Source organism: Rhinopithecus bieti, unplaced genomic scaffold (genome assembly GCF_001698545.2).
Source record: "Rhinopithecus bieti isolate Rb0 unplaced genomic scaffold, ASM169854v2 scaffold_3610, whole genome shotgun sequence".
Lineage (NCBI taxonomy): Eukaryota > Metazoa > Chordata > Mammalia > Primates > Cercopithecidae > Rhinopithecus > Rhinopithecus bieti.
In genome coordinates this window covers 333,115-360,205 of record NW_016804176.1, presented here as the reverse complement: position 1 = coordinate 360,205, position 27,091 = coordinate 333,115, and the positions used below count along the sequence as shown (strand labels likewise).

The following is a 27,091-nucleotide window of genomic DNA, read 5'->3' as shown; positions in this document are numbered from 1 at the left end:
AAGCCACAGCCCAACCTGTTTATAAATTCTCCACTTAGGGTAGCTGCAGCCAGAATCAAAGCATGTGCAGTAAAGACTGAAATGTATGCTCCAATGACAGTTAACTCACCTCAAAGCCTGAGGAAGGCAGGGCCCACAGCATGGTTTATATCTTTAACTATTTTTTTGAAAATTTTTTTTGGCTCTTTCCCATATGAAATACATTTATTTACCTTTGATCCCTAGACAGCTTTATTTTATTTTATTTTATTTTTGTTTTGAGACGGAGTCTCGCTCTGTCGCCCAGGCTGGAGTGCAGTGGCCGGATCTCAGCTCACTGCAAGCTCCGCCTCCCAGGTTCACGCCATTCTCCTGCCTCAGCCTCCCGAGTAGCTGGGACTACAAGCGCCCGCCACCTCGCCCGGCTAGTTTTTTATATTTTTTTTTAGTAGAGACGGGGTTTCACCGTGTTAGCCAGGATGGTCTCGATCTCCTGACCTCGTGATCCGCCCGTCTCGGCCTCCCAAAGTGCTGGGATTACAGGCTTGAGCCACCGCGCCCGGCCGACACTTCTTTATAATCATTATTGAACACTTGAATATGATTGAACCTATCAGAGCAATACTACTGGATTTAGTCTGATTTCAACCCACGTCCTTGCAGTCAACCACAGATTTCATTATGGTCAGTACTAAGTTAATACCTTCCTCCTAGCACAGTCTCAGGGCCAGCAACCAAATTTTTTATGCAGAACCTGATGCATCTTAGATGAAAACAACTGTTACAGTCTTTAAAAATGGAGTATTAACTCTGTGGCCCAGCTTCCAGAGAATACGCCAGTGTAGAAGATGAACTCAAGTAACTGAATACTTGCCACTTTAAACTTCCGCACTTTTTAGTTGTTTTCATTGTAAGTTATTCTAAAACGTACCTCACACCTCTTTGTCTTTTGCAACAGATGATACTTAACTTAATTTAATCATTTCTTAATGGTTTTAGGATGTCATTGCTATGGATGTCAGCTGTCAATCTGTGCAAGTGTTTTATGCAGGTAAACAAAATCAGTGGTTCAAGCAGAGTGTTTACTTCATTTGTTCTTGGAGCCTTAGTAGGCCAGCTGCTAAGTAATGTTTACTATTTTGAGTTCTCTGTCTTCACAGTGACAAAAGAGGCATAAGCATTTCCTCAAGAAGCAGAAAGTAATCATGAAGATCTGACATGCACTCTCCCATTCATTTCATATGCTGTGAATTCTCTAAGTCTCAAAAAATCAGATTTTCACATGATTTTGGTATTATATAACATTAAGTGCTATGTGCCACCCTCTGTAGAGCTAAGTGTTTGTCCCACATTATTGATTTTATCCTCATAACAACCCTGTTAGGTAGGTACAAGTATTTATCTTCATTTTACAGATAGAGGAGGCTGAGGCCGAGAAATACTGAGTCATTTGCCTGAAGGGTAGAACCCAGATTGAAACCCAGGTGATCTGACCGCAGAGCTTTGTTTTGACCACAGCTGCAGAAGCTGCAAAATAATAACCTATGGGCTGAGTATGGCCCGTAGATATGTTTTCTTTTGCTCATGTAACACTGATAACTTCTGGACTCACTGTCTACAGGTGGGCAGCTTGTGTCTGGCACAAAGGCTCAGCTAAGGGGGAGAGTAAGGGCTGAAATCCAGCCCACACTCAACTGGCACAGCTACAGGGCTGCCATGAAGGAAGGGCTGCTGTTTCCTGATTTGGACAAAGGGTTCAAATGAGCTACTGTTATCCCTGGTTGTCAACACTAACAAACTGAGTTATTCACGCAAAATTCTAAACCTCTGGTTTTTACAGGAGCAGAGGGGAGGGGAAGGGAGGATGGAGATTAGAACCAGCATTCCTCTGTGGCAATAATTTCTGTAGAAGGGACATGTGCTTGCTTGTGTGCAACTGGCATGTTTCACACATTTATGTGATCTTCCAAGACACCACAGGCTTTCCAAGTTTGTGACCTCTATATGTACTATGTTACACTTGTGACGTTTCATTTTAAAATCTTCTCCTTTCCCCTTCGCAAAAAAAGGTTCAGTCATGGTGCTTCAGCTAAGCACCATAATTGAACTAAGTTTCAACCCCTATTGTAGAGCAACAGAAAACACGTCCAGCCCTCCTGAGCTTGATTCCTTAAGTGACCAAGCAAGGGGGATTCAGTTTTCTTTTGCAGGCTGGAATGCTTGTTTTCTACATTTGCGGCTCTATGCCTGGAGGGAAACAACAACTTTGCCATGGGTAGCCAGGTATGGACAAAGACAGAGGCATCTGACAGCTGTTCCCCTTCTAGCATTTCCTTACCAACATGAAAAGTGTACACATGAGTGTTCACATTTTGGAGACATCACTGTTCCCTTCTTATATCACAACAGGCACCACCCAGGCCTGGAGCTTATGGACGATCAATGAAGAGCCACAGGGAATGGTGACTGGAAGATAAAAGCTAGTGCTGACTGAACAGCAGTCAACTTGTGGTTCAACTTGTCAATTCTCTACCCAGCTAGAGCTCCAGTACATGCTACATTTTTCTCTGCCAAGCTGATGCAATCCAGTAGTCCCGAGTGCCCTCTTCATGCCCTTACCAAAGGGATTGCTGCCCTGATCTACAGAGACACCTGCTGCCTAGACATAGCTAGGAGACTTACAGCATCAACACTCTTCCCCACGTTTGGCTAAGTATTTGTAGCAGTTGCCACTCTTCACTGGCACATGCTTTGGTTTGCTCTGGAAGCCAGAAGGAAATCATTCCATCTGTTACCTCTCTGTCTCATACCCAGGAGATTAGAGAAGAACAATAATCTTTATTCTATCAGGTTCATCTTAAATGAAGGCAAGAGAGGCCTATAAGAGTTTAGACCAGAGATTGTCAATCTTCTCAGGTACCAGAATGACCTCTTGAAACAGAGATAGTAAGTTGCCTATTAATAATGATTATCTCCTGCTCTATACCTATACAGCACATTTTTAAGGAGGTGGCAAGGTGCCCAGCTTAACACAAACAAATTTCTACATTTTCCAGGTTCCCTTGCAGAGATAATCCTATGATGCAGACTAATGAGATATAAGCTGAAGTCATCAAGTAGGATATCTAGGAAAGAGAATAAACTTGATTGGCTTGTCCATTTACCTTTTGCCTGTTACTCTGCATCTTCTTTTTAACTAGAAACACGATGGATCTCCTTCAACCATTTTGTGAGCATGAGGAAAAAGCTAGAAGACGCTCATGACATTTGCTTATGATACTATAATGCTTATAGCATAAGGACTTTGCAATTTACTTAATTTCTCTGAGTCTCAGTTTTCCAAAGCGTATTACCTCCCCTGTAGGGTTTTTATGGGGATTTAAATGCGATAATGTGGGTAGAATTGCCTCATAATTACTAATATAAAGTAGTCAATCCAGTCAACAAATAAATCATCCCTTTCTCCCTTTTACTCTTCCAATCAGATCTCCAGACTCAAGGGGGAATTAAGCCAGACTTATTTGCTACTAGCTAGCACTTTCAAAGCAAGCTTCTGTCTAAAGTGCTTTTTGACTTGGCGTCAACTGGCACAGACCTGAACTGAGTAAACAAGGCTCTAGGCATATGAAAGAGATTCCCTTTAAGCTGAGCAGCAGGAACCCAAGGTAAGTAGCACGCTGGGCCATGCCAGGCTGAGGCACAGAGAAGGTGTGGCCTTCACTAGAGAGAATCTAAGAATATCTGAGCTAAAGTAACTATCAGGAGGTATCCAAATGCTCTTCTAGCTCAAAATATTCACCTACTTCCAACCTCCCCCTTGGGAAAATTATGGCAAAATGGAAAAGTGAAGAGGAAAAGCAATCTATTGATTGTATGACTTCAGGGCCTGAAGATACTGACAGAGAGAGAAGGCCTGCCATTCCTTCCCCAACCTACAAGCACACACATTATTCTGATACCTATAGAAATGCAAATCACCTGTAAACCGGTGACTGTTTTCCAGTGTTTTCCATTCTTTAAGAAAATTATAGAATTCTGCAATATCTCTTTCATAGCCAGCAATTCTTTGGCACTGTATGTATCTGATGACTTTCTCTTCTTCAAAGCAGAGATCGGCAAACTTTTTCTGTAAAGAGTCAGATAGTAAATATGCTAGGTTTTGAGGTGAAGGTACATAAGGTCTGTGTTTTAACTACTAAACAATGCCCTTGTAGTGAGAAAGGAGCCATAGATGATATGTAAATGAATGGGTATGGCAGTGTTCCAATTAAATGGCATCTCCAAAAACAGGTGGCTTGTAGTTTGGCAATCCTTGCTTAAAAAGACATTGAAACTATACAAAACTGAACAAGAAACACTTGGTAATAGATAATACTCTCACCAATAATCATTGCCATGAAACAACCAGAGAGCTTCAAGTCAAAACCAACAGAGAGAAAGGGATGAAATGGGAAAGAGAGGCATTCGTATAACATTAGAAACCATTAGAAATAGTACTATCATGTAGCACTTAAGAGTCAAATGTTCCAGGATTAATGTAAACTGTGATCAGCAAGGAAAGTCAAAGAATGCAACCACAATTCATAAAAAGTTTAAGATAAATAAGTTTAAGTGCATAGCATACTTTGTGGGCCACAGCATGGTGGCTCCACGTGAAGGCCAAAGTAACTTAGGAATGAATGGGAAACACCGATAAGAATTTCAGTCTTTGACTCTTTAAGCAGAAAAATAGGACACCAGGCAGATATGAGGTAAGGACTTGGAGCTGTAGCAGAACATAAGGCCCAAATAGATGTCCTGCAAACGTGGAAGGCCCCTCACTCCTGGCCCCAAGAGCACTGAGTATTGGTGTAAGTGCTTTGCTTTCTCTTATTCACATGCAAAGTGTTCCTCTTCTGCAAATAACTTGCATGTGACCCAACAGAGTGTCTACTTCCAGCCTTGTGAAAGATTTGTTTTGAAATTTTACCATTCAGGCCTGGGTTTTTGCAAGACAAAGAAATGAGGTAAAATTCATGAAGATAGGAAGAAACCACACTGATTTAAATGGAGTGTGAAAAGTAAATGTTCTACACTGGGATCATGTTTCAACTAAGGGGATAAATTACAGATGAGAGTAAATGGATTTTCTTTCAGAATATACCCTACTCTGGCATGGGTACCAACTGTCCTGAAGACAATCTGTCCTTTAATAGCTATAAAAAGTATTCTGTGGAACAAGACATACCTGACACTTACAAACGTCACAGGCCAAATGATGCCCCAACTTTCAGAAATCAGCCTCCCGCAACACAGTGCCTGGATTTTCATCCAGCATCCCAAGATCAAGCACACCTCTCTATGGATCTGCGTCTTGATAAAGATGGACATGCTATATCCAGCCTTAAACTTTCTTGTGTTTTATCACTAACTCTGCAGCAAGATTTTTTAAAAAAATAATTGCTCCAATTTGCTAAACCATCTTCTAAAAGAGAACAAGTCATGGGAAATGATGAAGAAGCCTAGTACACTGAATTAGTTGATAATACTTTTGACCTTAATTTGCAGTGATCGTTCACCAATCAAGAGAAATCAATTGTCTCTGCTTTGAAAGCCTAAGTACTATTCTGCTTATGCTGTTCCTTCCAACATAAAGTGTCTCTTCACAAACTAGAGAGGTTTCCAATTGCATCGCTTCAACTGGTCTTGACAGGAGAAGAGATGAATCACAGGAGCACTCTGGCACCATCTCAATTTGTAATACTCTTTACCAAGGGCTAAATCACAGCCAGGCAGATGCCAGGAGTGTTTAATTTTCTTCTTCTCCTTCTTGTTAACAAAAGGAGAGGTGTTCAGAAAAGCTCAGTCCTACTTGACAGAATTAGTAGACAGAGTAGCTGTCAAGGGTGGATCTACGTATCCAAAGAAGGCACGCATAGATAAGTTTGACTTAATCTTCAGGAAAGTTTTTCATGATGGCCCAAAACTAATCTGTAGCAAGAGATGAAATATTCAACATAATTTGTATAATGGAGACTTGTAGAGCTACATGCATCTGAGATTCCTGAGCTCAGCTCACCTCCATTAGACCACTGCAAACTATGGATATCATGCTTCCTTTACTGTAAATGTTTCCTCTTGAAATTGAAAAATGTGTATACAAGTTTCAAACAGCTCTCTACCCAACCCAAATGAACATACCATCCCATATGTCTATGTTGGCCTAATTCTGACACCAGTGCATTTTTTTCCTGATCACTTGGTAATACGGTAGCCATGAAAGGCCAAACAAAAGAAAGAAAAAAGAATGGTGACTAGGGGTGGGGGTGAACTAATAAAGGATGAATAACGTAAAATAGAAAATGTGTAAATAAATAGAGTAACCACTATTAATAACCCACTAGGCTGGCAAGCAAAGGTAAAATGATTGTAATCCTGGTGGAAAAAAAAATAGCTAATAAATAATTCATGAATCACTGAGGGGATGGAGACAAAAAGTTACATTCACTCTTCAGACCTATCATGTCACTCTCAAAGGAATCTATTGCTTGTCCTTTTTCTGTTTGCATGTCTCCCAGTACATGCTTGATGCCTGAAACACTCTAAGTACTTACTAGATAGACTAAGTGGCCTGAATGTGGTGTGGGCACATCTTCCTTCTAGCTATTATTTGCCGCTCTCTTTCCTGCTTACTTGTAAGAAAGAACAACAAGTACCTTCAAGCAATATCTACACCTTATAAATGTAATTTACCTCCATCAAAGAAAATGGGAGGGGGAATTGGCAGATGTGTCACTTAGTTCTATATCTGTGAAATAATACAACATGGAGGCTAGCATGTTGCCTCAGTGAGACAGCAGATACTCAGAAACAGAAACACCAAGATATGGGAGCTTCTATCACCCTTCTAAGGGGGATGCTAAACTGGAAATTTAATTCCAGCTACCTACGTATCTGGCTCTGATAGTCAAGTAGCTCACCAAAAAGAACTAATGCATTTTATAGTACCAGTGAATATCTTCACTGCATTTCACTCAGCTATAAAGGGCAATAAGCAGAAATAAAATTCAACATTTCAAAAGAGTCTCTACTGAACTTTTAAATTCTGGATGAGGATATCATCAACTTAGCTAAGGATTAGTTTACTCTGTAGAAGATGTATTCAAGAAGTACACTTTCTCTCTTATCCTCCCATACGTGCTAAGCTGGGCTTGAAGGTACACAGAGATGCCTGTGGCTGACTCATAGCAAATTCCCAGAAGTGACAGTGCCAAGTGAATGCTTAGGATTATACCATACTTTATTTCTAGGGTTTGTTACATAGATGGTGTGTCTTCTGGATACTGCCACTGTCATATATCTGTCCACGCTTGATGGTACTGGAGAAGTTTTAAGCAGAAGAGGATGCAAGGAGATATTTTTTTCCTCAACATGTTTGAATAATGAGAGTTGGTTTCTGAATATTAGGAGTTTGAATAGGATGACACTACTTCCTTAAGGTAAGTTACTAGAACCCAGCAAGAAGGAAACTAGGGAGGCAAGAACTTATGACCTCTTCCTTTCCCCTGAAAATCACTTCCAATTAGCCAGGATATGGTTGCCAATAGTCCAACAGGAAAGGAAGTGTTACACTAGCAAGAAAGCCTAAAAATCCAATCTTGGAGCTGGTGTTCCCTTTAGTTCCTGTTACTCCTTTTGAGCTCCTAAAATATTTCAGCTATGGAATGTATGGAGAGGTTTCCATGTTAGGTAGAATTAAGTATATGCTAACCTATGGGACTTATATTCTCTCAAGCATTTACGGAGCATCCATTAGAGCACATAAACTCTGCTGCAGTGAGGGATATTCCCAAGAAGCTTTAAGATTCATTTTCTTCCCTCCAAGAGCTCAATGCAAGTCTCTGAAATGACTTCCCTATGTTGATTATATAAAACTATATTAGCTCGCCTCTATACATCTAGATCTACCTCAGCCAAAAAACTGTGATGGAGGGTTTGCAGCGTGACTATAACATAGGCAAAAGAAGAAAAACTTATCTGCCCTTTTGTATTTTACTAATGTAATTATATTGTATCTTGACAAATAGGAGTTGAATCAAATACTTCAGGCCTAAAACGTGTAAAAATGTCTGTAAAACTTGTGATTGGGCATATGTATACAAAAGATGAGCTTTTAGAAATACTTCTTTTGCTCTAAATTTATAGGCATTAAAGGATCCTAAAATTAACTTTCTTTTCTGCTATCACTCTGCACAGATCCCATTAACAAGGTATAGATAATGCATGACCCATTATGTGTCAAATTCCTGCATAAGATCATTTATTATTGGATACCATTGACCTCTTAAAAAGTCATATACACAGGTCTGAAACTGTGTAGCTCATCTATCCATATAACTACTTAAAATAATTTTTAGGCATAGGTTTCATTTTTTATTTTTTATTTTTTATTTTTTTAATTTTTTATTTTTATTTATTTATTTTTTGAGATGGAGTCTCGCTCTGTTGCCCAGGCTGGAGTGCAGTGGCCGGATCTCGGCTCACTGCAAGCTCCGCCTCCCGGGTTCACGCCGTTCTCCTGCCTCAGCCTCCCGAGCAGCTGGGACTACAGGCGCCCACACCACGCCCGGCTAGTGGTTTCATTTTTTAACAAAATAAAATCAGAGCCTGAAACTGCTTAAATACTTAGGCAGTAGTTTTAAATAAATACTTGATAATCAAACTTTAAAAAATCTACTCTTCAAAGAGCAGTTTTTTTTTTTGATAATATGATAATACCAAATTCCTTCTCCATTCTACAGAAATGCCAGCTTTATTCTTAAGCAACAGATTTCCCTTAACACAGTAAGGTCTCTATCTCCCCCCCTCCACTGACACACTTGGCAGTAAAAACTGTTTTCTGCCTACAGAATCACTGAAACCAGAAAACGCCCCAATCACTCATCCACTGCGAAGCCTAACCCTTTGAAAATACAATTTTCATTTTATCTTAAATGTACCAAATAATAGAGTTTCTACCCAATACTATGAATTTTTCCTGACAGCATAGATTTTGACTTCCCATTACACATTCCTGTTAGTGATCCAAACTATTTCTTACATTCTTTGATGTCTCCACCCTTTAAATACTTGTAGGCTTATCTGCATCTGCATTTTAAGTCAATTTTTGAGTATTGTTTTCCAAATTCCCATTTAACTCTCAAAACCTTTACCCTGGCAACAGAGCTTTCGGTCATATCTTGAATTTGAATGCATATGAAATGTGTCTTTCAAGGTTGCCCCATTTGTAAAGCTTTCTCTTAAGAGTACCTTTAAGCTGTGGTAGCAAAATGTGGTCCCAAAAGTGATATTTAACCATTCCAAATCTATTTCTCCAAAGATTTTTTCCATATCAGTAGTAAAAAGAAAATCTGACTTATAATCAACCTTTGCTAGTGTTAGTTCATAATCTACCACTAGTTAATTACTTTTAAAAATTACTCTTTCTTTCACATATAATAACCTTACATAAAGGAGGACCACAGCCCCATTCAGCGTCACCTCCCTAGGATTACCTCAACCACTTCTGCCTACAGCAGAAAACCACCAGTTGCCTATAGAAAAACAGCCTTCAATATCTTCATGAACATGTACTCGCAGAAAGAACTGACAGTGAAAACAGACCCCAGTCCATTCTTTACAACATGCCTCAGATATACTGCTCTGTTAATCAAAATTTCTACATGGCTGTAAGGTGAATCATAAGCAGTCCCTTCCCCATATTTTCACTTTAATTTTTATTTACACCACCCATATTTTATTTATGTTTTTCCTAATCTTCTCATTCCCTAGTATTAGCCACTAATTTTTTCCCACTATTATCCACTATATTAATTTACTGCTCTTATAAATTCAATCAGCCTTTTGCCAGATCATTACAAGGTCACAGTCTAGTAGTTTGAAAAGCAAAACTACAGGCTTCATGTGGCAATACACATGCAGACATAAAAGTAATACCATTATGCACTCTGCCTTCTTAAAATTGCTCATAGAAACAGAGTATAAGGAAAAGCAAGAACTGTCTGTCCATGATGTGGGCAAGAGGAGAGGTGAAAGAGAAAAGAGGCCTTGAGATTTATGTTTTACTCCAGCTAGTAGTCATTCTTCCATGCATTCCTCAGTCAGCTTGCTATTCAAGGTCTCCATATCCAGGCTGATCTAAAATTTCCTAATCTTCTGCCTCGAAAACGTCACTTGCGTTCCTGTCTTAATTCCTTGGCCAGACCTACACCTGCTGCTGGAATGCCCTCTCCCTGTGCCTGGTTAGTGAAGGCCCACACACATATCTTGCCTTAGCTCCGGCCCACCCCTTGGACAGCAGACTTCCTCATCCATTCTACCTTCCTTCTTGAGGGCCTGGGGAATTCTCTGATTGTACCTTTCATTTAGCATCTTCTATATTCTGTTTCATAGATTATATATAATAAGGTATGCCTCTTCTAGAAAAAGAGCTACCTTGTAATGGTCTAAGTATCTGTAAATATTTCTAATTCTCAAAAGAACTCTGTAGCATGGTTAGTATCTACCTTTCATAGAAAAGGAAACTGAGTCTCAGAAATTTAAGTGATGGGCCCAAGGCCATACTTAGAAGAAATAGGATTTGAATTCTGGTCCACCTGCCTCTGAAACCCATCTCTGTTTCATTATGCTATCTTGCCTCTACAGTGAAAGTAAGCTCTTTACATCAGGCCTGTGTTTTATACCCACCACTGTTTCCTCAGCTTATATTGTATGAGTACTTAATGAATATTAATAGAAAAGTTTATATTCAAATGAGATCGCATTTTCTGAGTATACCTCTACAGAGGAAGAGGGCCAAGAGGCAGAAGAAAGCAAGTTCGGGATTCAGTTTTCTGCAGATATCCACAAAGTGAATGATGCTCAGGCATGATAATCCAGTGTTCACTAGATGTCCAACTTTGCAGAAGTCTCCCGCCTAATTTAATAATACCACGGCAGAAGCACCAGTGTTTACTTCTTTGGCTGTTTCTGCTCATCCAGTGAATTTGCTGGGCCTGGAATTAATCCTCAGTGGATGTTAGAAATACTATGACAACAGCTGGCACCGTCATTTGCAGTGTCCAAAATGGAACTTCCTTTTTTCCAAGGAAAATATATGTGTTTCTCTTTAAGTGCTAGGCTTACTTAAATATTAAAACCTTCACTTTCCCTTCAGTAGTTAAATTTTATGATAATGTAAAACACAGAAAAATGGCTTTATAACATCAAACTACCCTCCATATTATAGGCTATGATATCTTATTTTATAGTCCATAGTTATACTTCAGCTAACATATTTGTGGCTTATTTTTGAATCTGTGCAATTATAAGATGGATACTACCATATCACTTTCAGTAGGAAGTGGAGGCAAATTTTATTTCTTTTAAAAAAGGACAAATCTGCAAAATTACTTTTTTAAAGCAACAAATCTGTCATAGGAACTTCAGTCCAGAAAAATAAAGCAGGATACTGGGGGCCATGTTAAAGCTGAGACACTGTTTACTTGGGAAGCTGCATCTATGGATCATGGGCCCCTAATATCATGCTGATCTTTCATTTTGCATTCAAAGCCCTGGGCACAGCAAAGAGGCATATGCCAATGAAGGTCAGCCCAGCTGTCACAAATGCAGATATAATCAGGTGGATTCGACTGTACAGCATGGCACTGCCAACATAGCTCAGATTTCTATACCAGTGTTATAATCATAGCTACAATTTTGAGATATTAGTGCAATCTCTCTATTCACAAAATTGTGAATCAGAATTTGGTGATCCCATTACTAAGAGTCAGTGTGGTCTCTGGCAGCATACAACCTAATCCTTCTGGAAGAAATAAGGTAGAAACCACAGGGATATGAACCATTCCAGTGTTTCAGTAAGTAAATGCTAGAGCTCTGTGAACATCTAAGTAATGCAAACCTATCCACACCATTCCATAAGCTAAGAAGTTCATTTCATGTTTTCTCTTCTAAGTTCTACTGGTTAGGTGCAAATACTTGCCCAATTTTTACAGCCTTCTATCTGAGATATCTCTTACAAAAATGTTCTTGCTATATTTTATTTTAGAATCTACTGTAATTGTATTTTTTTTTTCTTGTCTTCTTTAGAGAATAAAGGGAGGATATTTAAATGAGGTTTAGAGTTCAAAGTTAAATAGAGAGGGCAGTTTATTCAGCTGGCTATATCTAACACTGCTTTGAAATATTTATTTTATGACTTGTCTTTTTTAAAAAGTCTTATTTATAAAGATGAATGGCCATAACTTCTGGATTTGGAGCAAAAGAAATTTATCAAAATGCCCAAGACCAGACATCCAGACTAATAAAACTTCAAAGATAATTCATATCAATACACAATGATCTCTAAAGCAACTCTCTACATGATAGAACAAAGGAAAGAAAGCAAAGTGATGAGCCTATTAATGTCACTGTATGATAATAATTTAAAAATTGTTTTGTAGCTGTTGCATTTCCAAAAATATGCTGCTCAATAAATGGCAATCAATGCATGAAACAAGTTTATGTGTGTGTGGATGTGTGTCTGTTAAATAAAAAAAGAGAAATGTGTTTTATTTAACACTTAGAAGTTATGGAGACCAAGATGTTATAGTCACTCATTATTTATGTTTCTAACAGAAAAAGTAAAGAGATTCTTCATTTCAATTTCATATTCTACTTCTGTTTACACCTAGCACTTTATCATTTTATTATGGTTAGGATAAGATATTGTTAAGAGAGTTGAAGAATCTATTATCAAGCTTGAAGTTACTTTTTAAAAAGAAATATGTAAGAGGTAAAAAGGTGACAAGGGGACTAGAAAAATGAGATAAGAAGAGTGGGGAGGCAGGACAGGACAGAACGAGAACAAAATTGAAAGAGAGGATAAGGCAGAGAAGACTGAAGATTGAGCAAGTATGCATAGGGCAGAAAGTGAAAAGGAGAGAAATAGCCTAAGAAGGTGAAGAGGACAGATAGTAAAAAATGGAAGGAATACGAAATAAGTAGAACTCTAGATTCCACTGAGAAGTGTGGAGTAGTTAACTGTGTAGACAGATGTGTGGATAGATTGGTGTTGGTTAGACTCGAACTCTATCATGCAGTAACTCGATGAACGTGGACTAGTTTTTTAACCTTGGGATGGCAACATAATCTACTTTATAGGATTATTGTAAAGAGTAAATAAAATAATCCATGCACATATTTGGTATATGGTGAGCACTATTCATATGTTAGCTGTGGTGATAAAGATGGTGATGACTTCTCTGGGTCAAGTATGTATGTGGTTGGCTCACTGTGGAGTCCCTAATTGAGCAATTTATAGTTTCTGCCTTCTACAAACTTACATTATAAAGAAAGATAAAATAGGTAGACAAAATAATCCCTATTAGATGAAATATTTGGCAGGTCTTCCATATTAATATATATGCTAAAGAGTTCAGAACACCAATACATCAATCAAAACCCTGCCAAGGTACAAAAAAAAATTGAGATGTCACAATCCACAGCAGGTATCTATAAAGCAGAAACTGAAGTGTATAGGGCAGAAAGAGCAGATGAGATGAGAATAAGGTGTTGTATTTCAGAGAGCAAGTAAGAACACAGTAATTGTGCGCACAGCAGTTGAAAGGGTGGGCTTTAGAATTGTAGGAAACTGGGTTCAAATTCCAGCTAAGCCATTTACTTATGAGTTAACTTTGAAAATGTTACCTATATCCTGGACCTCAGTTTTCCCATCTATAAAAGGGGAATGAAAATTCCTACTTTATAAAATTGTCATGTGTACTAAATTAAAAAATAAGCTCAGCCCAGTGTTTTAATAAATGAAGTTCTGATTACTTTATTGTGAGTTTAGTACTGTAATCAGAGTTCATAAAAGTTTTACTAATAAATACTTCGTATGATGAAACCAAATAAAACCAGGCTAACTTAGCTGAAGGAAAAGGAGCCAGGAGCCAGAGCATGCACACAGCAAGTGGACTGTGTGTACGCAGCTGGTGTTGGGCAGTGGGAGGCAAGAGCAAAAGCATGTTAAGAGCTGTTCTATCAAAAAACATGAGCAGCTGTCCTCAGTTCCCACTGTGATGAAGACAAGCCTGAAAGAGTTTAAGGTTAAATTTTGAGGGAGAGTTTTATGATATGCAAGTGTTCAGAGCCACTGATAAATATCATCAACAGTATAAGCTTTATTTGGAGAGTTGGAGCATTTTTAGAGATATAAGCAATAATTACCTTTATTAGTATTTTAAATTCAATTCCACCTATAGGCCGATGGATGAAATATATGAATATAATCTCTCAGTAGGATCTTCCTATATCAGAAGACAAATGATATTTCCTTCTTGGTTAAAATTTAGTTTTGGAAGGCATCATGGAAAAACAAAGAATGAGGAAGAAATATGGCCCACTGACTAAAGAAACTGCATCTAAGAATCTGACATGGCAGGTCACTTGTGTTGATCTGTAGTGATTTCTCATTCTGGTCCATTATAATTATATTTTTTTTGTTGTCTTATTTCATAATCTCTATTCATTTTAATTCTACTGATGAAATGTGGAGTGACAGCTAAGTATAATATTTATTAGTAAATTTGGGAACTGAGGCATGGGGGAATTAAATGTAGAGCTTTTCTCTAAGTAAACCTTTTTGCCAAGGCTTACATTAAAAATAGCATAGTCAATTGACAACGTGTTATCAGACATAGACAATACTATTAAGAATACAAGTAGGAACAAGTCACAAAAGAATAAGTGGGTAAGATTATGATTCATTACAAGTAACCGGGATTAATGAAGTGACATGAACACAGAAGAAAAGTGTAAGTGATTATCAGAAGGACAAAGCATCTTTACATAGCAAAGTCCTTAAGTAAGGAGAACATCATTAGAATGCAAAGTAGTTCATTGTGAAATGTTTCAAAGTACACAAGTTCTCCCTACTCCTCCTCCAACTGCTTAACTACAAAATGCTGGAATACCTTTGCCTGAGATATGGATGATACTGCAAAGCCTCACCAGGAAACAAACTCAGGTCAGTGAACCAGATGTGCTATGTTAATTCCTGGAGAAACTATCTCGTATTAGACTAAAGAAATGTAAGAAGTTAACTCTTTTGTAGTATCTCATTAGTCTCTTCCACTCACATCCATTAAAAAAAGTTAAACTTGGTTTCTTAATTTTGCTCTCTACAAGCCAATTACCAAATTACAGAAACTTAGTTCCTAGCCAACTGAGTTGAATCTGAAATTGTCAAGCATTCTTATAGAAAATAATTTTGCTTACAATCATTAGATCTATCTAAAATAGTACAACTGAGAAAGGAACAGTTTTATTAGTAAAGCAGGGGAGAATAAAAGGCAATTGAGAGGGTGATATAAAAGATGCAAAGAGACAAGTGGAAGCAAGGTCCTGAAATAGATGAAGTGAGATGGGATAAAAGCTCGTGGTGAGAGGGTTCAGTCTGAGAATAGAATGACTGAATTCTCACTCACAGAAGGAGAGGAAGGATAAACATCCAGAGAAGACGTATTGAAGAAGACATCCTGTCTCAGAGGATGGCCTAAGTCAGAGGTTCTCAAAGTGTAGTCCTCAGACCAGCTGTGTTGCCATCACCTGGGAGCTTGTTAGAACGGAGCACTCATGAGCACCACCCTGACCTACTGAAATCAGAATTCCTGGGAAAAGGCCCAGGAAACTATGTTAGAAAGAGCTTTGCATGTGATTTTTATACATATTAAAGTTTGAGAACTACTGATCTAAATCTTCTCAAGCAGGTAAACAGATCATCGGCTGAGAGCAAGGGGGTAGAGTATGGACTTCAGTAGAACAGATTTAAAACAAGTGCCAGGAGGAATATAGAATGGAGGTGAGAAATCAATGAAAGGCTAGCACTCATGTAAAGTTGGTTACCTTATCTTTCCAAATTAAGTCTTCTTGTGAGCTGGCTTCTAATCTCCACGCACAGTAATAATGAATCTATGTAAAACTGCATTCTGATTTACATATGGCTATGACCCTGGAATGACAGTTTGATTATAATTTAGAAACTTCTAATGTATAGAATAAGTCAACCTAAGGAGAAAAGAAAACAAGACAAGGTTTTTCTTAAGAAGACTAGAGAAGGCAACACACTAGAACAAAAGTCACCATATTCAGAGTGAAGTCCATAACTCTTCTAACTGGGTAGCCTTGGGCAAGTTATTAAACTTCAGAGCTCATTTTTTTCATCTGTAAAGTTGGATCTGGCATGCATTTAACCGAAGAACAAAGAAGGCGAAAAACAAATAAGTACATAAATAACTACAGCACAAAACATATTATGATGAAGGCTATGATGGGTGTATTAATGCTTAGAGAGCAGTGAGAAATTAGCAATTAATTCTGAAAAAGGAAAACAAGGAAGCCTTCATAAGTGAAGATGAAGTACAGCTAGACCAGGAAGGATGAGAGAAAATTTACCAGATGGAAGACCATAAAGGTAAAGGGTAGGAAAGGGCAGAGCAAACTTAGGGAATAGAAATAGCCCAGTGTGAATTTATAACAGCAAGACCATGGTAAGGGATAGTCTCATGTAGCTCCCAGATCAGTTTTTCAAACAATGCTCAACAGCCTGAAAATAATGGGCAAATTTGATAGGGTAAGCAACTCAGTGCTAGGAATCATTTTTCATTTGTCAGTATGTAGCTCATAAATATTGAACTTTCGGTAAAGGCCTCTCTCAGGATTCTTCCTGCCTGGCTGTAGAGTAAAGGAATCAAAGGCATAATTTCTGAAGGAAGTGTTCATCTCTTTCATTTTCCATACTCCTGACATGGAGATTATGGGTACTTCTAGAGCCACTTGGCAGAAGGACTGCCTCTTTGAAAAATATTGCTGCTCTGTGGCCAGAATTTAAATATATTCCATAGGAAATTGCATAGGAAAGGAAGAATACACTACAATGTGCTTTTGATTAACCTTTTAAAAGTGGGTGAACTTTTTATTCTCAAAGTAAAATTCATATATTGAATCTCTAGCAAAGAGACCCTGCTAAGCACCTTTTCCCTGTCTTGGAGCATGCCTCAGTGGACCTGAGTGATCAGAAAGCAATTGTCCTTTTGAATTTAAAAACAGTTCTGGGCTCTCCTCACTGCAGCATGCTTACACTGAAGACAAAAGAGCAGCAGGCTGCATATTTCTGGAAGAGAATGCAAGGAAAACATCTTTTTCATATTGATCTGATTTCACATTTCCAGGACTAAGCAACAGGCTGATCAATCACTATTTCATACCTCCCTCTTCTGGAAAATGCGTATTTGTGATGCATTTACTGTTTACAATGTCTGAAAATCTTCCAAACTACGAGATTTAAAGAATATCCTAATGGTGGATATGTGGATACCTGTGGTCCTACATAAGGTAAAGTATGAATCATATCTTTAGTTAATGAATTATACACCACACACATGAGTCTTGAAAGTTTAGTCCAAAGAACAGCATTTCATTGGATTCTAACTTCACATGTAGGAATCACATGTCAATCCATAAAGATACATTTTCTGGGATTTTTAAAGATGTCCACAGTGTGAAAACTCTAAAAAGGAAACAATTTCCTGAAGGCAAAGTGTTTATGATACACACTTATAAACATGATCCATCCATGTGCTGGCCTGCAAGCATTATTAAGTACCTACTTAGTGTTCGTTCTGCATAGAGCTATGTGCTGGCCAGCAAAGTATTATTAAGTACCTACTTAGTGCTCTCTCTGCAGAGACAACAGTAGGCTGGTTTTAAGCACAAGATAAAAAATCTGAGTCAAATGCTAGCCTAGTATGTTACAACTGTGTTTTCAAACCTTGTGAAGGTTCTTTTCTCTGACATCACCCTAACAGAATGAGAGTGCTTGATTTTTGAGAGTTCAGTTCTGGGTAAATTGACCATACCGTTGTCCTTTCCCTTGGTAACCTATGTTTATGTTAATGACAATGTTCTGGACATGGGCTAAGAGGTCCCTTTACAAGTTGTTCTCAACTCTTGCTACATCACTTGGCTTCACTAAATGGGCATCACTTTCAGATTAGATTCCCTCCCCTAACATGTTAACTAGGTACCGTATAGGAAGTGGTTGATAACATGCATGATTACCCTATTCCTCAATAATAATTATCAACACCAATAAAATAATTACTTTGGATGTTGTGAAGAAACACACAGTTGTTTTTTTTTTTTTTTTAACATGTCCAAATAAAATACATCTTTAATGTCTCACAGAATCATAAACTCACCGACGGGGCTGAAATGAACTTGTATGCACCAAGCTCAGGCTCCTTGGGCAGATTTCTCATTTGCAAGCTGATAATTAAAAAGAGAGTAAGTGCCCAGCAATGGAGGCTCATACCTGTAATTTCAGCACTTTGGGAGGCCAAGGTGGGCAGACTGCTTGATCCCAGGTGTTGGAGACCAGCCTGGGCAACATGGCAAAACCCCAGCTCTACAAAAAATACAAAAATTAGCCAGGAGTGGTGATACACGCCTATAGTCCTAGCTACTCGAATCCCTTGAGCTCCAGAGGTGGAGGCTGCAGTGAGCTGAGATCGCACCACTGCACTCCAGCCTGGGTGACAAAGTGAGACCCTGTCTCAAAAAATAAATAAATAAAGAGAGAGTAAGTGTGAATGCTAGCAAGAATCACAAGTGTGTGCGAGAAGAGATGGAGTAGAAGGCAAAAAAGAGAGACCATCCCCTATCAGGGTTTTATTGATAGACTATTAGAGGTAGTAACACCTGAAACACCATATAAACTGCCTGAATGTCAAAAGTCTCAAATTTCCATTGAATTTCTGTTGGCCAGTATTTCTCTGTCAGAAAGGAACTTTAGAAAAAGGCTTTATGATTACATAAAGTAATAGAGGAAAAGGAGAATACAGTTTTCAAACAATTTCTCTCTTCAGTCAGGAGTTTCTCATCATGATTTTCATAATTCATCATCGATTTGCATTATTTTAAAGAATTTGTTATTTTTAAAAATAATTTAGGCCAGGTGCAGTGGCTCACACCTGCAATCCCAGCACTTTGGAAGGCCAAGACAGGCAGATCACAAGGTCAGGAGATGGAGACCATCCTGGTCAAAATGGTGAAACCCTGTCTCTACTAAAATACAAAAAAATTAGCCAGGCATGGTGGCACGAATCTGTAATCCCAGCTATCTGGGAAGCTGAGGCAGGGGAATCACTTGAACCCTGGAGCGGAGGTTGCAGTGAGTTGAAATCGCAGTGAGCGGAGATCGCACCACTGCACTCCAGCCTGGGCGACAGAGAGGGACTCCATCTCAAAAAAAAAAAAAAAAAAAAAAAAAACCAAGCGTGGTGGGTCACACCTGTAATCCCAGCACTTTGGGAGGCTGAGGCGGGCGGATCACGAGGTCAGGAGATCCAGACCATCCTGGCTAACACGGTGAAACCGTGTCTCTATGAAAAATACAAAAAATTAGCCAGGTGTGGTGGTGGGCGCCTGTAGTCCCAGTTACTAGGGAGGCTGAGGCAGGAGAATGGCGTGAACCCAGGAGGCAGAGCTTGCAGTGAGCCGAGATCGCACCAGTGCACTCCAGCCTAGGTGACAGAGTGAGACTCCGTCTCAAAACAAACAAACAAAAAATATACATTATATATATAATCTGATGTATATTTCTCAATTCATGATACCCTTTGCATGGAATTCTTCTTTAAAATGAACCCTAAAGAGGGGAGAAAAAAGCCCCATTTTCCCACTGTCAAATGTTGTTGGGATTACGGATTCCAATTTACTCTCACTCACCACGTCACAACATTTTGATTGCTGACTCTGACTTTTGGCTGATTCTGCTACACAGGCAATTTCCAGATTGTTACTTATTTCATTCCTATACCCACTGGAAGATCCATGTTTTCAGGGCCTGAAACTTATACAATTTAGTTGGGGATCCTTTTTAAGAAAAAAAATACACAATTACAAATACAAAACGTGCATGGCCACTTTAATGCCACCCAACTGGAAACGGAAGGAGAAAGGAGGGAAAGTTGAATTGGAAGAAGACAATAATCTTAACAAATCATGGCTGAAACACATTACGTTTTGCAATTTTTATAAAATAATGACCATAATAACACATTAGTAGGGTCCCTTCCAGGACCCTGGAAGGAGTCTCTGCAAGTGAGGGGCCCTGAGGCTTCAGCTTTTATAGTTTCACAAATCTGCGTCTGTTATAAACCCAAATCTCCACTGCCTTCACTATATCCAAACCTAGAGGGAAATTCCAGCCCAAGCATAAATGCAATGCTCTTCACCGGTTCCCTTTAACCCATAGAAAGACTTAAATTTTCACATGAGGAATAGTTAAAAATCAAAGGCAGGCCAGGTGCAGTGGCTCATGCCTGTAATCCCAGAACTTTGGGAGGCTGAGGTGGGCAGATCACTTGAGGTCAGGAGTTCCAGACCAGCCTGGCCAACATGGTGAAACCCCGTCTCTACTACAAATACAAAAATAGCCAGGTGTGGTGGTGGGTGCCTATAATCCAAGCTACTTGGGAGGCTGAGGCAGGAGAATCACTTAAACCCAGGAGGCGGGAGTTGCAATGAGCTGAGATCGCACCACTGCACTCCAGCCTGGGTGACGGAGCAAGACTCTGTNAGAACTTTGGGAGGCTGAGGTGGGCAGATCACTTGAGGTCAGGAGTTCCAGACCAGCCTGGCCAACATGGTGAAACCCCGTCTCTACTACAAATACAAAAATTAGCCAGGTGTGGTGGTGGGTGCCTATAATCCAAGCTACTTGGGAGGCTGAGGCAGGAGAATCACTTAAACCCAGGAGGCGGGAGTTGCAATGAGCTGAGATCGCACCACTGCACTCCAGCCTGGGTGACGGAGCAAGACTCTGTCTCAAAAAAAAAAAAAAAAAATGAAGGGTGAAAAAAAAAAAAGAAAAAATGTAGAAAATAGTTAAAATCAAGGGTGAAAAAAGAAAAACATATATTGTAGGCAAATATATGATCCTATAACTACAGGTTTTATAAGCATTCTGTTTGTATAGAGTACATATTATCAAAATGTTCCTCTTCATGTTCTTAGTGACTAAATCCATTTCTCTCTTAAGTTCCCTGCCTTTTTGTTGTTGTTGCTTAAACAGTATCTTCTATCATGGTTCCCAGGCTTAGATCAGACATGCAGATATGCTTCATTCAGAAATAACTCGCCAAAGACCTCTGCCTGATTCTGAAGGTATTTGCAAGCCTCTCATACAGAGTGTCTTACAGAAGTCCAATCCTGACTACTCACCAGACAGCAGGTAGAGCACACTGCCATCCTAAACCAGGCACCTCTACAATCAGAAGAGGGGCCTTCGTGGAAGCAGGTTGGCGGACAGACACTTTTCTTTTCTTTGTTTTTTTTGTTTTGTTTTGTTTTGTTTGTTTGTTTGTTTGAGAGACAGTCTTGTTTTGTTACCTGTTTGTTTTTTTGAGAGACTGAGTCTTGTTCTGTTGCCCAGGCTGGAGTGCTGTGGCATGATCTTGGCTCACTACAACCTCTGCTTCCCGGGTTCAAGCGATTCTCCTGCCTCAGCCTCCCAAGTAGCTGGGATTACAGGCATGTACCACCACACCCTGTTAATTTTTTGTATTTTTAGTAGAGATGGGGTTTTGCCATGTTGGCCAAGCTGGTTTTGAACTCCAGACCTCAAGTGATCCACTCACCTTGGGCTCCCAAAGTGCTAGGATTACAGGCATGAGCCACCACACCCGGCCAGACAGACACTTTTCAATAGACCTTTCTAATTTGCTTATCAGCTTTTCTGAGCTTTGCCTTAAGAATAAGGCGTCATTATTAAACCACATATTGCAGTGTTCACTGCCATAAATTCACTGAGTTAGGTTGAATTCTGGTAATGTCCTGCTATATATCCAACACAGACTTAGACACAAATTATTTCTACCTATAGAGAAAAATATTATCTTTGGGCCATTCATAACTCTCCACTTAGAAATCGGGAATCTGAGTCAAGAGAATCATTTGAACCTGGGAGACAGAGGTTGCAGGGACACGAGATCACGCCATTGCACTCCAAGAGTTCCAGGGCAAAGCTCTGGGCAACAGGGTGAGACCCGTCTCAAAAAGAAAAAAAGAAAAAAAAAGAAACTACTTAGAAATGATAAGGCCTCATTGTCAAACTACACATTCCACTGATTACTGCTGTGAATTCACCCAGTTAGGGTGAATTCTGGTGATGCCCTGCTATACATCCAACACAGACCTATAATACAAATTCTTTCTATCTACAGAGAAAAATATTATCTTTAGGTTTTCATACCTCTTTCACTTAGAAACAGTAGTTTTATTCTTAGACTCAGCTGCTTCTCTGGTAAAAATCATTGCATCATAGCAATTCACCCAATCTTAAGGCATACACTGACTTTTAACATTATTTAGAGTAACCAACCTAAGGAAGGTGACATCAAAGTCATGAAATCACAGAGTAACAGAATCTTGGAACACGGGGAACCTCTGAGATGACTTGGTTGTACCTCCTATCCAGCAGAATGAGTCTAATCCCCAGAGCTCAGGAGCTTGTTCAGCTGGCCCCACCTAAACACATCTACTGACAAGAAGCTCTTTCCCTTAGAGGCCAGGCTGTTTCTTTGGAAATTGACTTTAGTATTTAGAAACTCTTCCTTATATTTGCTCTCTTATAGGCCTAATCACCCATCCACCACTCCTCAGCTGGAAGCAGCCAAGAATAACATCTCATTCTACCAATGACAATCCCTCAAATTCTTATGGGTTATATACCATGTTTCACTTAGGCGTCTAATTCTCTTTCTACTATTTGACATAATTTCTTGCCCTGTCACTATTCTGGCAAATGCTTCTAATGTTCTCTAATTTGTCAATATCCTTCTTAAAACATTTCATCTAGACTTAAAACTATTAACCAAGATGTGGTCTATTATGACTATTTGTATATATATACTTCTTTTTTGTGCAATAGCATTTATACAGTCCACAAATGAGTTAACTTCTGGGGGCAGAATTTGATCCAAATGCTTGGATCAAATTAAGCTCATGACCAATTACATATAAAACCAGAACATGAGAACATAAGCCAGATTCTCTAAGAGGAAGTAAAGCATACATCTCCAGAAGTAAAGCATCTTAAAATAATCATCTTCCTGTAGATGTTTAAGGGATGGAATTTTATGATAATTTCCCCCCGCCACTGACCTGCTGCAGAGTTTGTCAACTCAACATCAAAAAGCTCATCATCAGATTTTGCAAAAGACCTCTTGTTTATCCCAGCCTGAGTGAATGTTCTTTTTTGAATTTTAATCACTTTCTGCACAATGTTGGTATAGTGTCAAGGCCCAAAGTAGGCATTAAATAGTTATTTGCTGACTAAGCCATTAGATAAATGAATGACTAGTTCCCACTCTCTCCCATCCTGTCTTTAATAATGTTGATTGTTTTTCATCAGTGCATTTCTCCCCACATCACCCTTAAGAGCTATAGTTCTCCACCGGACAGTGATAATATCATTGCTTCTGCCATCAAATGATTCTGTTACTTTACAAAAAATCCTAAGCTGCGTAAGACCCCTGTTTTTCCATCTGAACAATCCAGTCATTTTATTTATTATTTAAACAAAGACATATAGTACTTGTTACAGATCAGCTACAGTTCTAGGCACTTAAGAAATATAAATTCATTTAATCTTCAGGAAAACCAGACTGAGGCACAGGAAAGTTAACTAATTTACTAAAGATTATATAGCTAGCAAATGATGAAGCTGGGATTTGAACTAGGCAGTCTGAATTTTCTATGTGTGTTAACTACTAGGCCATGCTACCTATCCACATGCTCTGACAGCATAATGTTTAGGTAAGTAGGAAGGTCGATGATCACACTCCTTGCATCATAAGTGAATATCTTAGTGTATCAAAAACTGCTTGATTTTCCATTAGTTCCTCAAATAGTATCTTCTCCTTCCAGTCTTCATATTTTTGAAAGTTACTAACCAAAGGACAAATCACTCAAAACATGGCATTTTGAACATAGAGTGGATGCCTTGAGTTGATTTGGATTCCTTCCAGTCACAACTGTTGGAATTATTTACCTGAAATGTTAAGGACCATGAGAGCCAGTTGACCTATTGCCAGAACAAGAGCAAATCAAAAAAGTGCTATACCAGGCACCAGGAATCTGAGGGAAAAGGAAAAACATACTTCCTCAGAAAAACATCTAAGTATAGGCTATTTCAGCTTAGTGCTGGTCCAGCTGAAGGTAGGAACAGAAAGGTACTCAGATATTTGCATGCAGCTTACCATAGTGTAAATAGTGACTTGCACCCTTACAAATAAGAAAATTTGGAGGACTTAATCCAAAATGTCCAGTATAATTGTTAATAATTATACTATCTCTTCTATCCCAATATGCATGATCCACCCCACCACTACACTTCCTCCTTTATCAACTGTTTGTGCACATAAAAATATACGAAATAATTTACTTTTCCCACTTCCCACTAGGCTTTCCTAAGTTCCCTGGACCGGCCTATTCCAATGAACAGTGAGAAAATGCAGTTTGTTAGCAGTAAATAATAAAATAGACAATAAGGGTCTTATCTCAAGTTTCCAAACTGTCTCTCTTTCCCAGAACAAGAAGCTTTCCAGAATAATATCATCTAGAACTATCTTTTAATTTGTCATAAACTCATAATCAAACATAACTCCATTTTAGAGACGTTAAAAATTCATTTGAAATTTACCTTGCCTGACATTTACAGGCAGATTTAAAAAAATTTGTTCTTCGATCTTGTGGGATGAGCTGAAGCAGGCGCTCTTGGCTCCGCGCAGCCCGCTGCAATCCGCCGAGGAATGTGCCGCCGAGCAATCATCATGCCTGGGCACTTACAGGAAGGCTTCAGTTGCGGGGTCAAAAAACGATTGGACCAGTTATTTGACAACGAATCGGACCCCTTCGAGGTGCTGAAGGCAGCGGAGAACAAGAAAAAACAAGCTGGCAGGGGCGGCGTTGGGGGCCCTGGGGCCAAGAACGGCAGCTCAGGGTGCGGCCCAGACCAACTCCAAGGCGGCAGGCAAATAGCCAGCTGCGCAAGAAGCCCCAGAAAGACCGCAAGAATCCGCTGCCACCCCAGCGTGGCCTGGTTGACAAGAAAGAGGAGATGCAGCCGCCCCTGGCGGTTAAGAAAGAAGGAATATGGGTCATTGTTCTCGTGCCAGTAGGCGCTGAGGTCCCGGTCCCTCAGCCTCCTGCTGCAGAGCCAGTGAACTCAGGTCGGGCCTCTCAGCTGCCCACATAGGCAATACTCATCTTGGCCCTGGGAAGAAACTCAAGAAGAAGCTTTTGAAACATAAAGCTTAGATGGGGTTTGACCTCTGCTGGGCAGCTCCCAGCTATAGGCGTTCCCCTGTTAAGCAGAGATGACTGCAGAATTGAGAGAAGCCATGGCCCTAGCCCCACGGGGCCCAGTGAAAGTGAAAAAGGAGGAGGAGGAAGAAGAAAACTTCCCAGGTCAGGTATCCAGCCAACAAGTGCACTCTGAAAACATGGAAGTCTAGACCCCAGGGGAGGGTCGTCAGACTGGTGAATCAGAAGAGGAAGAAAGGGTGCTGAAACCAAGAACCTTCAGTTACTGGTTCCAAAAACTGAAATATGTGAGGAAGCTGAAAACCCCCTCATCATATTCGGAAAATCCAGAAAGTTGATTTTTAAGGACCTGAGTTAAGACAAGCTTGTGAAAAAGAAAACATGTTAAAGAGGCAGAGAATAAGGAAGGAAAGGAAAGATTTCAGATAAGTGATAGTGAATGACTGTCACTTACCTGAAAGTTTCAAAGAAGAGGAAGATCAGAAATGTAAGAAATCTGGGGGAAAATACACCCTTAATTCTGACACTGTTAAAAATCCAAAAACCCAGATTGGGTGAAAGTCTTTTACATTGTAGTGCGTGTGGGAAAGGATTTAGTCAGAGTGCAAACCTCATTGTGCATCAGAGAATCCATAATGGGGAGAAACCTTTTGAATGTCATGAGTGTGGGAAGGCCTTCATTCAGAGTGCAAACCTCGATGTGCATCAGAGAATCCACACTGGATAGATACCTTATGTTTGCTCAAAATGTGGGAAAGCCTTCACTCGGAGTTCAAATCTGACCATACATGAAAAAATCCACTCCTTAGAAAAAACCCTTAAGTGCAGTGAATGTGAGAAAGCCTTTAGTTATAGCTCACAACTTGCTTGGCACCAGAAAGTCCACATTACAGAAAAATGCTGTAAATGTAATGAGTGTTGGAAAACATTTACTGGGAGCTCAAACCATATTGTCCACCAGACCGTCCACACTAGGGAGAAGCCCTGTGCCTGTAACGATTGTGGCAAAGCCTTTACCGAGAGTGCAAATCTTATTGTACATCAGCGAAGCCATACTGGTGAGAGGCCATATGAGTGTAAAGAGTGTGGGAAAACTTTTAGTTGTTTTCCACACCTTATTATGCACCAGAGAATTCACACTGCACAGAAATCTTATGACTGCAGCGAATGTGGGAAAGCCTTCAGTCAGCTCTCTTGCCTTTTTGTCCACCAGAGAATTCACAGTGGAGATCTTCTTTTTGTGTGTAATGAATGTGGGAAGGCCTTCACATGTAGCTCATACCTACTTATTCAACAGAGAATCCATAATGGAGAAAAACCTTACACGTGTAATGAGTGTGGGAAGGCCTTCAGACAGAAGTTGAGCCTCACCGTGCACCAGAGAACCCACACTGGGGAGAAGCCCTATGAATGTAAGAAGTGTGGTGTAGCTTTCATTTCCAACTCATACCTCATGCGACACCACAGAACCCATCTTGTTGAATAACAAGTAAGGAAGAGGAAGACTTCCAGCACTGGTCATAACCTTCTGCCTCCCAAATGAGACACCTTCTTGCTGTTTTCTTCCTCCTTTATAAAGATGAGGCCTACGTCCTTAAAAGTTACAGTTTTCAGGAATGCATCACAAAACATAAGATAAACATTTCAGAAGTTAATTTAAAGAAAACTAAAAGTAAGCACCTGAAGGCAAGGACTTTAACTGAAC

General features: G+C 39.5%; 1 protein-coding gene, 1 long non-coding RNA gene and 2 pseudogenes across 2 annotated transcripts in view; 3 read left to right on the top strand and 1 right to left on the bottom strand.

Moving 5' to 3' along the window:
- The window catches only part of LOC108526379 (uncharacterized), a 10,961-nt gene extending 7,851 nt beyond the window's left edge, over positions 1–3,110 (top strand). The window contains exon 4 of the long non-coding RNA XR_001884507.1: positions 2,389–3,110. This is a non-coding gene — a long non-coding RNA (uncharacterized LOC108526379). The remainder of the gene's footprint in view (positions 1–2,388) is intronic.
- The window catches only part of GHR (growth hormone receptor), a 348,381-nt gene that overhangs the window by 265,804 nt on the left and 55,486 nt on the right, over positions 1–27,091 (bottom strand).
- The window catches only part of LOC108526375 (plasminogen activator inhibitor 1 RNA-binding protein pseudogene), a 5,573-nt pseudogene continuing 3,375 nt past the window's right edge, over positions 24,894–27,091 (top strand).
- LOC108526378 (zinc finger protein 35-like) lies at positions 25,631–26,872 on the top strand (annotated as a pseudogene).